Source organism: Gopherus flavomarginatus (assembly GCF_025201925.1).
Source record: "Gopherus flavomarginatus isolate rGopFla2 chromosome 13 unlocalized genomic scaffold, rGopFla2.mat.asm SUPER_13_unloc_1, whole genome shotgun sequence".
Taxonomy (NCBI): Eukaryota; Metazoa; Chordata; order Testudines; family Testudinidae; genus Gopherus; species Gopherus flavomarginatus.
In genome coordinates, this window is record NW_026114609.1 from 4,805,643 (window position 1) to 4,821,357 (window position 15,715).

Genomic DNA, 15,715 nt, shown 5'->3' on the forward strand with positions numbered 1-15,715 from the left:
GGAGATGGATGGCAGGAGAGAGATCACTTGATCATTACCTGTTAGGTTCAGTCCCTCTGGGGCACCTGGCATTGGCCACTGTTGGCAGATAGGATATGGGGTTGGATGGACCTTTGGTCTGACCCAGTATGGCCATTCTTATATTCTTATGAAGGGAGGGGCAGAGCACTGCAACAGAGTTTCTGTAGTGTAGCGATTATCATGTCTCCTTGACACGCAAAAGGTCCCTGGTTTAAAACCAGGCAGAAACGTGATGGCTTCCTTTTCCCAGCTCCTACTGGCCTGTCCTTGTATGTTTAATAGGTGTGTTATACTTCCCTCCCTCCTGCTTTTGTCTCCTCTCCCTCTCTGAATACCTGTGAAGTGGTTTTCCCTCTCCCTCTCCTGGAATGCTTGTGGGATGAATTGGCTGGTTGAACAGCTAGAAGAGCAGAAGAGCTTCCAGGTAGACAAGGTGTCTGGGACTGTAATTAGGCAGCACTCACATACCCAGAGCATGGACACTGACCAAAGTGGAGCGTGACCAACCAGATGCAGCCAAGTCATCTCTAGTCGCAGGCCATTAGGTGCAGGTCCTTAAAAGGAGAAGGGGCCATGTGCTCAGGAGTCACTCACAAGCTTGTACCTCCAGTGAATGCCCTTTGCCTGGATTGCCTGGCCAGTGGTTCTCTGCATTGTATTTCATTGTGCCTCCGAAAGACTTATCTTCATTGCACCGTCCATAGCTGCACTGTGGGACACTTACCTTGCAGAATCCTGACATCTCCAGTGCTGTGCCTGTCCTGGGAGCATGAGTATGCAAGTGTGAGTGTGACACCCCCGCTTCCTCTTTTGAACTTAGCTGTCAGTATAATAAACCTGCTGCTTTCTGCCAAACTCTGGTGGGTCATTAGTCCTCCCTACGCTTACTAGCTGGCCCAATTTTGGGTAACAGCTGCGATAAGCTCAACCCCTGCAGGACAGAGGGTGGTAAAATGAGCTGGGGAAAAGCCTTAGCATCAGCAGGTGAAAACTAGATGACCTTGGCCAGTCACCTTTTGAAGCCTTGTGGCTTAGTCTCCTCTGCCCTTGGAGGTTGCCCTATGGCGGCCGGCTCTTCCTGCTGGCTTCCTTTGTGTGACTTGCCAAAGGAGGGAGTGAGGCAGGAATGGGGCAAAAGAGGAAAGTCTAGCTGAGGAAGGCAGGGCAGAAGCTAAGCCCATTTGTTCTGCAATGCCTGAAAAGCCTGGGGAGGTGTGGTTGGCTGCTGGGAGGTAGAATCCTGTGCTTACCTTTTGGCTTTCCAAGGATGGCTACTTGCATCCCAGGAGAAGAATGATGGTTCTGGGTGAAAGGAAAACAAGCAAAGCTCTGGGAGGAAATTTGGGAGTGGGATGCAGGCTCTGCGCTGGGGTAGCGGGTTGGGGTGCAGGAGGGGTGGCGCTTACCCCGGGCACTGCAGCTCCCAAAGTGACTGGTACACACAACCCTGGGGGAGCAGGTCCTAGGTGGGCCGTGCCAGGGGGTCTCTGTGTGCCGCTGCCTGCAGGCTCTGCCCCCAGAGTTCCTATTGGCTGCAGTTCCTGGCCAATGGGAGCTGCGGAGTTGGTACTCGGGGTAGGGGTAGTGAATGGAGACACTCCCCCCGCACCAAGGATGCTGGGACATGCTGGCCATTTCTGGGAGTGACACGGAGGAACGGAGGCAGAGTGGGCAGGGAGCCACCTTAGTGCTGCTGGCACATCTCTGCACACCCATTGGGGGAGGGGGGAGAGGTCGTCCATGTGCTGCCTGGCGTAGGGGCAGTGCACAGAGCTGCCTCCCCTACTGGGTCTATTACAGGAGGGGGAGGGTCTTTTGGCCTGTAAGGTGCAGCAGGTCGGACTAGATGATCACATTGGTCCTTTCTGACCTTAAAGGCTCTGAGTCTAAAAGGGAGAGAGAAGTAAAGGAAGTTTTTTAAAAAAACCCAAACATTGTAATACCAGGTTAACTCCACCTGCTCATTGTATAGTCCCACCCCTTTCTTCCTCCATTGTGTGTTGAATGACCTGCAGAACATTGATTCTCTCATTCCATTGATAAACTCATACAATGTGACTGAAATTAAACTAATTCCCAGTAGAGGAAACATCACATCACTGTACTGGCTGGGAATCAAACCCCGGTCAACTACCTGGAATATAGCTATGCTCACCACGATACCACCAATGCATCTGATAGAAGTGTCACTTATGCTTGCCCAATGAGGCTAGACAAGCATTGAGGAGATTTTCTGCCCATTAAAATGAACTGGATTCTCATCACTAAAAAAACCCACCTCCATATTCACTTGGGTTTGAACCATCAGCCTTTCAATTAGCCACCAAAGTTGTTAATCATAGGGTATGTCTACACTATGGGATTATTCCAATTTTAGAGAAACCAGTTTTTGGAAATAGATTGTATAAAGTCAAGTGCACGCGGACACACTAAGCACATTAGTTCGGCGGTGTGCGTCCATATACCGAGGCGAGTGTCAATTTCCGGAGCGTTGCACTGTGGGTAGCTATCCCATAGCTATCCCATAGTTTCCGCAGTCTCTCCCACCCATTGGAAATCTGGGTTGAGATCCCAATGCCTGATGGGGCAAAAACAGTGTAGTGGGTGATTCTGGGTAAATGTTATCACTCAGTCCTCCCTCCGTGAAAGCAATGGCAGACCATCATTTCGCACCCTTTTCCCTGGATTGCCTGGGCAGGCGCCATAGCCTGACAACCATGGAGCCCGTTCAGCCTTTTTTCACCGTCACCGTATGACTACTGGATTATGCTAACAGACGCGGTACTACAGCACTACACAGCAGCATCCCCTTGACTTTTCAAGTTAGCAAAGATGGTTACCAACCATACCGTCCCGTCTGCTGCTTTGCAAGTTGACAATGACAATTACCAGTTATACTGTACCATCTGCTGCTGTCATGGGTGCTCCTGGCCGGCCTCGGTGAGGTTGGCCGGGGCGCATGGACAAAAATGGGAATGACTCTCCAGGTCATTCCCTTCTTTGAGTTTTGTCTAAAGGGAGGGTCAGTCCTGTCTAGACTATCAGGCAAGCCTACTAAAGAACCAGAGAGGGAAACGGCTTCTCCAGGTCAGAGCCCCAGACATCCCGCAGAAATGATGAGCTGCATGCCATTCCAGGGGGTGCCCCTGCAACAACGCCACCCGTTGCTTCCCTCCTCTGCTACCCCTCCTGGGCTACTGTAGCAGTTATCCCCCCATTTGTGTGATAAAGAATGCAGGAATGTGAAACAACACTAACTTTATTGCCTCTGCAAGCAGAGCTCAAAGGGAGCTAATACCGCTGAATTGCAGCCACACTAATCCTAATCCGACATAGCAAATTCTGATTTCAGCGCTACTCCCCTCATCGGGGAGGAGGACAGATATCAGTATTAAGAGTCCTTTACATCGATATAAAGGGCTTCGTTGTGTGGACAGGTGCAGGGTTAATGTGATTTAATGCTGCTAAATTATATATAAACTTGCAGTGTTGACCAGGCCAGAGAGAGCAGCAGGTTTTCCCTACTGTTTCCCACTCTTGTTTTCTTGACTAGTTCTTCTCTGCACCAAGCTGCTCTTCTACCTTGTGAGTCTGACAAGCTCAGTTGGCAAAGCATCGGGCTTTTAAACTGAGGGTCCAGGGTTCAAGTCTATGGTCAGGTGGTGAACTATTTTCCAAGATCTTAAACTGTCTCTCTGCAGTCCTCTTTGACATAATGTTTTCTCTTCAGGATTTTCCCTTTCCTCAGAAGGACCTTTTTGTGTGTGGGTTTGAAGGGGCAACTTCCTGACAGCCCCTTTGTCCTTGCAGCCTGGAGGAATAAAGGCCTCTGGGCATATAGCATGTTCCCTCCCTGCACACACACACACATAGAATATCCCTAGGAATTAGAATCACCTGCTGCTTTCCCCTTTCCTGCTGGATCCCCAAATGATGATGCTCTTCAGCATAAACCCATGTCCCCTCTTTTCCCAGTGCCCCTCAATCCCAAACTTCAGTCCCTCCTATGCACACTACTTCTCACTCCCAACCAGAGCCTACTCCTCTTCACCCTTCTCCTCTGTCCCTACCCACAGCCCCCTCAATCCCAACCCACAGCCCCCTTCTATTCCCAGTGCCACTCAATCCCAAACCACGGCTCCCTCATTCCCTCCAGCAGCAGGTGCTTCAGACTCTCTCAGGGAGATTTTCTTGCAAGGTTTCGTGTATGAGTTTGCATGTGGATTTTACAGTATGTTGGATTGCTTGCCGAAATGATCACTTTTGCCTGGTGTTGGATTCCCAGCCTCCTTGTTTTTGGGGCAGGAGAAATAAAGCGTTGTTATCCTTGTTGTGTAAATTGAGGGCAGCACAACTGTGCTCGGCAGACCCCGACTGAGGGACTCAATCTCAGTTCAATAGCACTTGCTAGGCAGGGGACAGCAGTTCCAAAGCCAAATGGGCTGGTGCCTGGGTCCTAATACTAAAATTTAGGGATTAGATCAGTGTTAGGACAGGGTGGCTGTGGAGGGATGAGTGAGTCCGCAGACAACATAGTGAGAATAGTGCCTTCTTATTTTCCCCGTTTTCCACCCAGGATGGCAGGTGAACTGTACAGAGGCACCTCTGGGCTTGCACTGACTAAGGACAACAGCTGTGAGTGGGGTGCAGAGAGGGGATGGCTCATGTTAAAGGACTTTTGGTTGCTGGACTTATGAACCGTAGGGAGAAGGACACTGGCCCGCTTATTTGGGGGGTGGGTCTTTTCCTCTTGGTTTATGTTTATGCGTTGGGGCTGCTGACATGACTTTTGCTAACCCTGGGCTTACATTGCAATGTAGACACACCCTGAGAGGGCATCTATAACGTGATAAAAGCAGTGTGGCCCGGCTGGCCTGGATCATCTGACTTGGACTCCTGGGGCTCAGGTTGTGAGGCTAAAAAGTGCAGTGCAGACATTTAGGCTCAGACTGGAGCCCAGGCTCGGAGACCCTCACCCCTTGTGGGGTCTCGGAGGCTGGGCTCAAGCCCAAGTGTCTACACTGTAATTTTATAACCCTGCAGCACAAGCCCCACAAGCCTGAATCAACTGACCCAGGGTTTGAGAATAGTGACTTGGGTGTGTTTATGAAAGTGCAGACATAATACTACGCTATGTCCACGCTGCAATGAAACACCCAGGGCTGCCCCATGCCAGCTCAGGCTCCCGAGGCTTTGGCCGTGGGGTGGTAAATTTGCAGTGTAGATATCTCAGCTCAGGCTCAATACTGGGCTCTGGGCCCCCTCAAAGTTGGGAGGGAGTTTAGCAAGCAAAAAAGGTAAAACCGCAATGAAGTATTACCCTGGACTCAATGGCATTTCTCCATTGGTCTGTCTGCTTTGGGGCAGGGACAATAGCACATCCTGCTGCATTCATTATTTCATAGGGTGGTTTAGGATTTTCATTTTCAGACACTGGGCACAAAGCAGGACTCAACCCTCGGCATAAACTAAATGAGCTGGCCACAGATTCTGGCAGCCACAATGAGCATTTGGTGTGAGAGCTCAGACCTGCCCCTGTCCCAGAGGGAGTGGGTCATCCATGAGGGGACTGGACCACTGACCTACCAGCTCCTAACTCCCAAACGTTCAGTAACTCTGTTATCAGTGCCTGTGTGTGTAATTTAAACCATAAGAAAACCCACACTGGGCTAGACCAAAGGTCCTTCTGACAACAGCCAAGAGCAGATACCCCAAAAGCCGCTCAACAGGGCACCACTGGGAGTTATTATCCCTGCCTCAAAAGCAGACAGACCAACGGAGAACTGCCATGAGTCCAGGGTAATACTTCCCTGCGGTTTTACCATTTCCACTTGCTAAACTCCCTCCCAACCTTCTGGGCTCCTAGACCTGCCCTAATGTTATGTCTACACTGTGATTAAAACACCCAGGTCACCTGTCTCAAAACCCAGGTCAGCTGACTCAGGGTTATGGGACTTGGACTGCAAGACTATAAAATTACAATGCAGACATATGGACTTGAACCCAACGTCTGAGACCCCACGAGGGGTGAGGGTTTCTGAACCCAGGCTTCAGTGTGAACACAAATATCTGCACCACAGTTTTTAGCCTCTCAGCTTTAGCTCCATGAGCCCAAATCAGATGACCCAGGCCAGTCATGCTGCCATCTTTATCCTGGGAGAGATGGATTCTAAGGGTACGTTCTCATTGCAATGGAAGCCCAGGTGTGGCACGCTGTGCTCAAAGCAGCACCCTGCAAGCCCCATATTCACCACTCTCATATAGTGATGATACGTTTTGAAAAAGGCTGCCTGGTGAGGTATCATTTCAAAAATCTTGAACTGTTCATTTGTTGAACCTTAATGTCTTCTTGCATTCTGTGGGCTCACATTGGTTTGGGAAGTTATGAAGTTTGCTCTGTGTGCATTACAGAAATATGTTATCAAGTTGGGAAATACCCCCCACCAGCCTTTCAGGTGCGACAAGGGAGGAGCCAGACTCACTGCTGGCCTATTAAAGGTGGCTACAGTCCCAAGGACTATCCTAGGAACCGTGTACAATGCAGACTTCATCGAGATAACACAGCAACAATGGACACTGCTTGACTCACGTCATAGCAAAGGAGCTTTCTAGAAAGTTGGAAGAAACTATGAAAGAGGGGAAGAGACATCATGACTTGGCATCTCTCCCCCACAAATCAACAGCTGGAAACACAGCTGGATGACAAAACTGATTCATAAATCAGAAGATAATAATAATAATACATTCAAACCAAAGTCCCCAAATAGCTAGTACTGGTTTTTCAGCTGAAAATTTTCAGTTTGGGGAATTTTGTTTTCCCAGTCAGACCTTGCCAAGGGAAGCAGGGAGAAAATGTTTGAGTTGCCTCCTTCAGAACAGCTTAGCCTAGACACTCTAGCTGTGGGTCACTGTCATGGCCTTGCTGTGAACTGGGGTATTTTAATACTTTGGGGAGGTCTTAGGGTGTTTGGGGGAGATTATGAGGCTGTTACCTTTTGAGATAAAAACTAAGACATACAGGACTAGAGAATTTTTTTTTTTAGAAATCTGAGATTTAGACATTTTATTTAAAGCAGAGGGGTTTCTGAGCAGGCTTTTGTTTGCAGGAAGCAACATTGTTTGATCTGTCATTGTACCAAAGGGGGAGATGGTTGTCTAGAAAGGAGGAGTGAAGACTAAATGCATCCGATGAGGATGGGATTTGAACCCATGCGTGCAGAGCACAATGGATTAGCAGTCCATCGCCTTAACCACTCGGCCACCTCATCTGAGATGTCAGGGCATGGAAAGGATGTGAAATCTAAGGCCAGCAGAGATAGGGACACTAAGGTGTTTTTAAATACTAAGCGGAAGCAGGGGCTGAATGAGCTCCCCCCTCACACCTAGTGACCAGCTGTGGGAAAGGCTTCAGGAACAGACAGTGTTTGCATAGATACAGCTACTCTGCCTAGGTATGCAGCATCATGGGGCCGCTTCCCCAAAATGGCCAGTTTTAGCTGGTGGCGGGTTACAAATCACTTTAGCACTGAGTGGTATGAAATGTTATTATCCTTCCTGCATGTGTGAAGGGCAGCAGAACATACTTAGTCGGTCCTGCTGGGTGAGGAATAGCTGTTATTGGACTGCATAGAAGTGATTCAGAATGTCACCCTAAAGCAGTGGTCCCCAAACATTTCACACTGTGCCCTCTTATCCATGGCTGTGGGCCCTCGGAGCCACAGTTGAAAACTGGGGCTGGGAGTGGGGTGTTGCTTGCTGAAGAGAGGGGTGCAGACAGGGGTAAGGGGGTTGAGGCCGAGCTGGCAATCAGGGGCCCAGGCTGAGGGTGGGGTTGGAAAAGAGCTGGGACAGAGTCGGGCTGACTGGTGCTCCCTCCATGGGGGCTGGCTCAGCCCCTGAGGTGCCCCTATGAATCTTCCTCTTTGTTCCCCTAGGAGTCATGCCCCACATTTTGGGGAGCACTGAACCCTACACGTTAAGCAGGGGCTAGTGATGCCAAAGCCCAGGGAAAGGGAGAACAAGTGCAGGGGCCCCAGCACTGGAACTAGGCCCCCTCACTTCTGTCTGTGGCTCTGCCCCCTGCCACACCTCCACCCACGGCCCCATCCACTATGTCACCTCTGTTCCACCACTTCCCCCACTAGCCCCACCCTGTCACTCCTTTACCCCTGCCCCGCTGTGGCCCCAAGATCAGAGAAGCTCTGTGCCCCTGCTCGAGCCCCCGGGCCGTAGCACAGAGTGGGAGCTCCTCCAGCCCTGGGGCTGACATGGGGGAGACTTTTCCAGGGGGACATAATTTCTCCAGGGCCCCTAGTCATGGGCTCCACTGTCTCCTTGTCGATGCAAGGTTTGGGGAGGCTGAGCCCACCCAAGCCTCCATTACGTGCTGCCGAGGCTACCACTGCTCAATGTGTGGCCAGTCTCCCTGTGTTCTCTGCTGTTCTTGCTGGGGAGCTTGGCTGGCCTTATGGGGGGGGGCCCCCAGCAGCCGCCTAGGGCTCCAGGGGGTCAAAGGGCACCGTGTGGCAGTGCGAAGGTGCTCACTGCTCTCCCCTGCCCCAATGCTCCTCCATGGCCCCATAGAGGGTTGAGGGGAGCGAGGTGCAACCCTATGTGCTCCATGCGTCCTGGTCACTTTCCCCACCTGGGCTGTGCTGTGAGGGGAGCATCAGAAGCTGCTGCTCTCTGCCCTCCCCTTATGCAGCCTGGCTGAGGAAAGTGACCTGGATGCAGGGAACTCAGATGATGTTGCTTCTTGCCCCCCCACCCCACCTCTCCAGCTCCTAGGGGTGCCCAGAGGAGCAGCATTCCAGGGAGGAGCGGGTAGCAATGCGAGCTGCTCCATGCACACAGGTCACTGTCCCCAGGTGGGTGCAGGAGGGGGTGCAGGGGTTAGGGGTGAAGGGGATGCATCAGAGGGGCAGTGGCTGGTGGCACAGGAGTGGGAAACAATAGGGGAAACCTGCTTCTGTCTCTAGCCCGGTCAACACTATGAGTTTATATCAAATTTAGCAGCGTTAAATAGCATTAACCCTGCACCCATCCACACAATGAAGCCCTTATATCGATATAAAGAGTTCTAAATACTGGTATCTGTACTCCTCCCCGATGAGGGGAGTAGTGCTGAAATCGGTATTGCTATTTCGGATTAGGGTTAGTGTGGCCACAATTCAATGGTATTGGCCTCCAGGCGCCATCCCACAGTGCACCATTATGACCGCTTTGGACAGCAATCTGAACTCGGATGCATTGGCCAGGTAGACAGGAAAAGCCCAGTGAAATTTTGAATTTTATTTCCTGTTTACTTAGCGTGGAGCACCGATCAGCACAGGTGACCATGCAGTCCCAGAATCAAAAAAGAGCTTGCAAAGCAGCAGATGGGACAGTATGGCTGATAACCATCTTTGCTAACTTGCAAAAGGCAAGAGGATGCTGCTGTGTAGCGCTGCAGAACCGCGTCTGTCAGCACCATCCAGTAGACATATGGTGACAGTGAAAAAAAGCTGAACAGGCTCCATGGTTGCCATGCTATGGTGTCTGCCCAGGCAATCCAGGGAAAAGGGCGCAAAATGATTGTCTGCCGTTGCTTTCACGGAGGGACGAGTGAGTGACGACATTTACCCAGAATCACCCACGACACTGTTTTTGCCCCATCAGGCACTGGGACATCAACCCAGAATTCCAGTGGGTGGGAGAGACTGCGGAAACTATGGGATAGCTATGGGATAGCTACCCACAGTGCAATGCTCCGGAAATCGACGCTAGCCTCTGTACATGGATGCACACCACCGAATTAATATACTTAGTGTGTCCGCGTGCCCTCGACTTTATACAATCTGTTTCCAAAAAACAGTTTCTGTAAAATCGGAATAATCTCGTAGTGTAGACATACCCTGTGATTAACAACTTTGGTGGCTAATTGAAAGGCTGATGGTTCAAACTCAAGTGAAGATGGAGGTGGTTTTTTTCAGTGATGAGAATCCAGTACATTTTAACAGGCCGAAAATCTCCTCAATGCTGCTCTATCCTCATTTTGCAAGCATAAGTAACACTTTTGCCAGATGCATTGGTGGTATAGTGGTGAGCATAGCTGCCTTCCAAGCAGTTGACCTGGGTTCGATTCCCAGCCAATGCAGTGATGTGATGTTTTCTCCCTTGGGAGTTGGTTTAATTTCAGTTGCATTGTATCAGTTTATCAATGGAATGAGACAATCAATGTCCTACAGGTCGTTCAATGCACAATGGAGGAAGAAAGGGGTGGGACCGTACAATGAGCTGTTGGAGTCATCTTGGTATTACAATGTTTGGTTTTTTTTAAAAAAAAACTTCCTTTACTTCCCTCTCACTTTTAGACTCGGAGCCTTTAAGGTCAGAAGGGACCAATGTGATCATCTAGTCCGTCCTGCTGCACCACACAGGCCAAAAGACCCCACCCATCCACTCCTGTAATAGACCCAGTAGGGGAGGCAGCTCTGTGCACTGCTCCTACCCCAGGCAGCACATGGGCGACCTCTGCTCCCCTCCCCCCATGTGTGTGCAGAGATGTGCCAACAGCACTAAGGTGGCTCCCTGCCCACTCTACCTCCATCCCTCCGTGCCACTCCCAGAAGTGGTTGGCATGTCCCGGCATCCCCTGGGGCGGGGGGAGGGTCTCCAATCATTGCCCCTGCCCCAAGTACCAACTCCGCAGCTCCCATTCGCCAGGAACTGTAACCAATGGGAGCTCTGGGGGCAGCGCCTGCATGCAGCAGTGCATGGACACACCCTGGCATGGCCCACCTAGGAGCTGCTGACACAGGGTTGTCTGTACCGATCACTTTGGGAGCTGCACTGCCCGAGGTAAGCATCACCCCTCCTACACCCCAATCCCCTCCCCCAGTGCAGAGCCAGCACCCTGCACCCAAATTTCCTCCCATAGCTTTGCTTGCCTTCCTTTCACCCAGAACCATCCTTCTTCTCCTGGGATGCAAGTAGCCATCCCTGGGAAGCCAAGAGGCAGGAACAGGATTCTACCTCCCAGCAGCCAACTGCACCTCCCCAGGCTTTGCAGAACGAATGGTGGCGCTCTACTAACCCCACTTAGCAGCACTGAGGTGCTTAGCTTCTGCCCTGCCTTCCTCAGCTGGACTTTCCTCTTTTGCCCCGTTCCTGCCTCACTCCCTCCTTTGGCATGTCACACAAAGGAGGCCAGCAGGAAGAGTCGACCTCCGTAGGCCAGCCTCCAAGGGCAGAGGAGACCAAGCCACAAGGCTTCAAAAGGTGACTGGCCTAGACCCTCTAGCTTTCCCCTGCTGATGCCAAGGCTTTTTGCTCAGCTCATTTCACCACCGTCTGCCATGCAGGGGTTGGGGTTACTGCAGTACAGGACAGTGGCAGCAGTAGGAGCGCTTTGCTGGAGAGGCAGAAAAAGTAAAACCTCCTGTTTTTGAACCAATCACCTTTTGCATGTTAGGCAAACGTGATAACCACTACACTACAGAAACTGTGTTGCAGGGCTTTCTCCCTCCCTTCATAAGAACATGAGAACAGCCATACTGGGTCAGACCAAAGGTTCATCCAGCCCAGTATCCTGTCTGCCAACAGTGGCCAATGCCAGGTGCCCCAGAGGGACTGAACCTAACAGGTAATGATCAAGTGATCTCTCTCCTACCATCCATCTCCACCCTATGACAAACAGAGGCTAGGGACACCATTCCTTACCCATCCTGGATAATAGCCATCAATGGACTTAACCTCCATGAATTTATCTAGGTTTTTTTTTTAAATCCTATTATAGTCCCAGCCTTCACAACCTTCTCAGCCAAGGAGTTTGACATGTTGACTGTGCACTGTGTGAAGAACCTCCTTTTATTTGTTTTAAACCTGCTGCCCATTACTTTCATTTGGTGTTCCCTAGTTCTTATATTATGAGAACAAGTAAATAAATTTTTCTTATTCACTTTAGGATGTGGGGTCTGGGCTGGGCTGACTTTAGTCCCAGGCTGGGGTCTCCTGAATGTTGGGAAACATCCTTTGCTGCTACCCAGACACAGCAGGCTACTAGTGACAAACCAGGGCTGGGATGAGAGGGGAATGTTGCATGAACTTTATCATACAGGGCCCATCCTGCTTCTCAGAGCCCAGAGGCGAGAATCTAGAGAAGGGTGAGTCATTTCTCAGCTGCATTCTCAGGAGAAGCCGATAGCCATCCTTGATCAGACACTCAGGAGAGCAACCACAGCAGTTCTGCGGAGAGCTCTGGCTGCCAGGGGATCCAGCTAGGAGAGGGAGTGCTGAGGGTTCTGCAGTTTTTGCAGTGGGGCTGTCTCAGGAGTCACAGGTGGCTTTGTTGGTGGGGTGGTGAAGTAGGGACTACAGGATGTGAGGCTGGCTGAAATGAAACTGCACAAAAAACCTCCCCATTTGTTCCAGCTAAGGCCCTACTTTGGCCTCTCCTCCTTTCATAAATATCTCCGTATCTACCCCAGCTCTCAGAAACACCCTCTCTCCATGGGTATTTTCACAGTTTCTTCCTTTTTTCATGGAGAGAGACAGAGAAAAAACAAGCCTATTAATTTGACCTACCGACTCAGTTCACGGCATGAAATACACAATTTTGTATTCAATGAGTTGTGTTCATTTACATAACATGAAAAATATGTTTTGGGCAATGCATGAAAACCTCACTGCATTGAACAACCCACTTGATCTAGTTAATGTACTACAGAATATTTGAAGAAGTTAAGAAAGATGTGCTTATAAATTAACATGTGCCATTTACACACGCACAAGACACAGAAGAAACTGAATTATTTGAGCTACTAAAATTTCCATTTTCTCACAGTATTTTAGTTCTCAAGGTTGTTTTAATTTGCTTATTTTTTTGGAACTAGAAATGAGGACGAGTACACTGAAGTCAGTGGAATTACTGCAGTGAGGGATTAGTCTCATTATTTGCCACTAACAAAACCTTTATTAACACAGAGTTAACTTTGACTGTGAATATCTCTTACCTTCCAGAACATCGAGTTCAGTAAAACTCAAACTCTGGAAAAACAGGGAATACAGAGTGAGGGTACATGCCCAGATAACCTTAACTCTGCCCTCTGGAAGAGAATCCCTCAGAGCATATGAGAATAAAGAAAGGTTCGGGGACAAATTACATCTACTTCCCAAGAGTTTGTTTCTTCTGTAATTAATTGATCCTGGCCCCATCAATTGATCCTGGCCTGGTGTCTGGCTGTAGAATTTACTATTTACTATCTTTAACCCAGTATATTAAAGGCAAAACTGCTTTATAAAAGCTCTGTTATTCTAGGTTACACAAACAGGTCACTTCCCCACCTATTTCAAGGAGATGGAATTTTCCTGACCCGCAGGGAACTTAAAATAACACGCTCAAGATCACACATTCCTTAGGAGAAAATGAGGGGGAAAAAAAACAAAAACCACCAAACCGTTGCTGTTTCTACCCAAATGATCAATGAGACCAGAAAGGGAGACTGTGCAATTAACTGTCTGGTGCTACATTGACTCTGCAGTTACTTGGATGCAGACACACCCTGCTCTACGGTTGGTAAACGTACAGAGACTCTGCTGCTGCTCATGAACTAGCAGCACATGACCTCTAAACAGCTGCCATTTGAAGGTATCTGAAAGTTACATGAAACAACGATCTGTGTTAAAGGAAGGCTGTCATTTATTAGAGCCCCAGTTGATGCCATGTGCACAAACAGAGGATTGGATGTGTAACTGGTAGTTTGGTAAATCTTGGTTATTTTAGTTTTATAACAGGCTCCTGTCCACCTCCAGCAGAGTTTTCAGTCCCAATGGCAACTTACTTACCAAATGTAATACAGACTAGTCCATTCCTCCCAAGTGGATGTGGTTCTTGTTCTTCTGCACATTGTAGCCCATGGAGGCCAAGGACCTGCAAATGTGTTTTCATGTGCCTTTGTTTAATTGATGAAAACAAATCTAGACACTTAGAGGATTGGAAGTGATTTCAGCTGGGGGACATATTTGCTAGGTTTTTATGCATTTGCACAGGAAGACACTGAGAGTGCCCATTCATTTCAGGGACCCCTATTTAGTGGAGCTCTTGAACATAGTGGAAACAGAATTATTTTTATTAAAGAACCAAGTTTGTAAGGGGGCACTTGGATTTGAACCAAGGACCACTTGATCTGCAGTCAAACACTCTACCACTGAGCTATACCCCCATGACATTTACAAAGGCAAGTCAGTGATCTTAAGGATTTTGAAGGACAGGTTCTGCCTCAGAGAGCTCCTTTTCTATTCCCACACCACAGGGCTTTTAAAAATGGGGTTTGATTAAACTTTATATACACATGTAGACACCACGGTTTACACACCCACCAACATAGCTTTCCCCGACTGACATAGCTACCACCTCTCGGGGAGATGGATTAACTACACGGATGGGACAGCTCTTTCCCCTCCGCTTAGAACATCTTCATTGTTTATAAATAGGTGGGAAATAACCTTCTGAATGGACAGGAATCAATTTATCAAATATTGCTGTGTCTGCATTCAATATGGGGAACTGGTCATATTGGGCTGGATTAGTAGGATCGTTGCCAGCAGATCGAGGGAAGTGGTTATTCCCCTCTAGTTGGCACTGGTGAGGTCACATCTGGAGCATTGCGTCTAGTTTCCCCAACCCCCCACTACAGAAACAAATTGGAGACAGTCTAGGGGAGGGCAACAAAAATGATTAGGGGACAGGGGACTTACGAGGAAAGGCTGAGGGCAGGGCCACGGGGGGGGGAATGGGGGGCAATTTTCCCCAGGCTCTGCAGGGGCCCCCCATGAGAATATAGTATTCTATAGTATTGCAACTTTTTTTTATGGAAGGGACCCCTGAAATTGTTTTGCCCCAGGCCCCCTGAATCCTCTGGGCGGCCCTGCCCAGACCGTGGTGCTGTCCCCGCACTCCATCCCCTTCCCTCATTCTCCTCCCTCTGAGGCCCCACCTGTGCTCTGCCCTCAGTCCCATTTGGCCACTTCCCACCCCTGCTCTTCCTCTTTGGCTGAGGCCTGCTGGTCCACCTTTCGCTCACTCCTCTCCTCCCCCAAGGCCTCCTCGCGCCTCTCCACTCTCTACCCCAAGGTCTACCTGCTGCCCACACCTCTCTGCCCGTCCCCTGAGACTCACCCTGCTCATTGCCCACACATCTCTGCCCGTCCCCTGAGACTCACCCTACCCACTCCTCTCTGCCCCTCCCCTGAGACCCGCCCTGCCCACCACCTACACCTCTGCCCCTCCCCTGAGACCTGCCCTGCACACCACGCACACCTCTCTGACCTCTCTCCTGAGAACCCCCTGCTCACCACCCATGCCTCTCTGCACCCTCCCCTGCCCTGCCAACCTCTCGAATCTCTCTGCCTCTCCCCTGAGACCCACCCTGTCCACCTCTTTCTTTGGCCATCTGTTGTTATTCCTTGAAACATCAAGGATGGAATAAAAAGCTGAGTTTACTCCAGGGTGAGGAAAGAAAGGAGCCACCAACCCCCTGGCAAAGCTCAGTGCCCCACAGAAAACCTGCCCCCTGCTATCGCAATCACTGATATACTGGGGATATGACGGGAAGGGGACTGTCTGAATGAGCAAGGCAGGAAATGGACAAGCTACAGCAACGTCGTTAACCACGAACACACTCTCCTCATGCTCCAGCCAGAAGGGAAAGGAGCA

At 49.9% G+C, this 15,715-nt stretch overlaps 3 non-coding genes across 3 annotated transcripts; 1 reads left to right on the top strand and 2 right to left on the bottom strand.

Moving 5' to 3' along the window:
* Nucleotides 1–7,207: 7,207 nt before the first annotated feature.
* Nucleotides 7,208–7,289, bottom strand: TRNAS-GCU (transfer RNA serine (anticodon GCU)). Its single transcript has one exon. It is a non-coding gene; the product is annotated as a tRNA-Ser (tRNA).
* Nucleotides 7,290–10,084: 2,795 nt separating this feature from the next.
* TRNAG-UCC (transfer RNA glycine (anticodon UCC)) lies at nt 10,085–10,156 on the top strand. Its single transcript has one exon. It is a non-coding gene; the product is annotated as a tRNA-Gly (tRNA).
* A 3,994-nt stretch (nt 10,157–14,150) lies between these two features.
* Nucleotides 14,151–14,222, bottom strand: TRNAC-GCA (transfer RNA cysteine (anticodon GCA)). Its single transcript has one exon. It is a non-coding gene; the product is annotated as a tRNA-Cys (tRNA).
* Nucleotides 14,223–15,715: the final 1,493 nt, after the last annotated feature.